The following is a 1,435-nucleotide window of genomic DNA, read 5'->3' as shown; positions in this document are numbered from 1 at the left end:
CCCCCAGCATCCAGAGATGCAGAGCCAAGAGGCAGCCCTGTCTGCTCAGATGCCAATGCCAGATGCTGGAGTTACGTTCATTCCTGGACCCCAGGGGCCTGGCCGCCCTTCCTCACTCCTCCTCATGGCATGGGGGACCGGGACTCTACCCACCCACAGGGAGCACAAAGACCCTGACACCCACCCCTGCACCCACCCCCCTCCCCGCGTGAGGTACAAAGCATCATCAGTGAGTGCGTGCAAGCCTGTCTTCCCCACCAAGCAAGCCACACGGACAGCCCAGCCCCCAGTGGGGACATTGTAGCCCCCAGCTGCAGGCAGTCTGTTCCCGGCACCATCAGGGGCCCCCTGGGCCTCCCCCAAGCCCCCAGGGACCATGGCAAAGAATCGAACAAGCCAATCGCAGGCCATTGCAGCAGAGTTCCCCTTAAGTGTCTCCACCCTGAACCCACATGGTGGGGGGCGCAGGGGGACAGTGCCATCCCCATCCAGCCGGTCACACTCAGAATCAGGGCCCATCTTAACTATCCCCTGTCTCCTCCAGCCTGGATAGGGGCTCCCGTGTCCCTGGGTCTCCCCCTTGCACAGCACCTGCCTTGACCTGACTGCTGAGAGAAGCCAGGCTGCCCCAGTTGGCATCAGGGTGCGGGCAGTTGGGACAGTTAGGAGTGGGTCAGCTGAGGGTCTGGGGGTGGTTCCTTGGTGTCACACGGGGTCACATATTCCCTCTGATCTCCTGGGCAGCCTAGGCCCACCGGTCAGAAGCTTGCGGGGAGTGGCTGGAGCGGAGCAGAAGGTGGGCGGGGTTCTCATTCATCCCCCATGTGGTGACTTCTCCCAAAACATGACGCAAAAGCCCGGAAACAGACAAAGAAGTGGATGGGCTGGGGGACAGGAGCAGTGCAGAAAGCTCAAAGGATCAGGGCTCATCTCCTCTGGGCCTTCCTCAGAGTGGGTAGAGAGCTTCCAGAGGGTTCCAGCACATTCTATTCCTCCTGGCACCGTCTGCCGCCCAGCACGGCACAGTGCAAGGCCTCCGTAAACGTCTGTTGTGAGTGCCAGCTGGCCCCCGGAGGTCGGTGTGGAGTTCGGTCCTCCTTGGCCCTCCTGCCTGGCACTGCAGAAAGAGGGGTCCTGGAATCCCCAGCACGCACTCCTGGCTCTGCAGAGAGAAAAGAGGGTCTGGTGAGGGTGGGAGCCCCCCAAGCTCTGCCCAGCAGGCCACAGGCTTCAGGCCTTGGGACTGGCCTTCTCCCTGGGCCTCTGCAGCCTAGCCTCTGCTCTGAGGCTCAGCAAGACCTGAGGCCAGGCCCTGGATTCATGGGAGGGGCCTTGGTGGAGACTGGGGGAGGCATTCCCCAGCATAGGACTCTGGAGGTGGGGAGGGCAGGCCTTTGCCCTGAAGCTGCTTCCCCCTAAGAGCAATGAGAACTCC

The 1,435-nt window shown here is 62.3% G+C and overlaps 1 protein-coding gene across 1 annotated transcript in view; it reads right to left on the bottom strand.

Moving 5' to 3' along the window:
• Nucleotides 1-201: 201 nt before the first annotated feature.
• Nucleotides 202-1,435, bottom strand: part of LOC123522306 (junctophilin-2-like) — a 5,610-nt gene continuing 4,376 nt past the window's right edge. Inside the window, exon 4 of the mRNA XM_045295495.1 lies at nt 202-1,162. The gene's annotated coding sequence lies outside the window, so the exon portion shown is untranslated. The remainder of the gene's footprint in view (nt 1,163-1,435) is intronic.

Source organism: Echinops telfairi, unplaced genomic scaffold (assembly GCF_000313985.2).
Source record: "Echinops telfairi isolate 266 unplaced genomic scaffold, ASM31398v2 ScPeMD7_5592;HRSCAF=6446, whole genome shotgun sequence".
Classification (NCBI taxonomy): Eukaryota; Metazoa; Chordata; class Mammalia; order Afrosoricida; family Tenrecidae; genus Echinops; species Echinops telfairi.
Note: the sequence above shows the minus strand (reverse complement) of the source record. Positions and strands in the feature narration are given on the sequence as shown.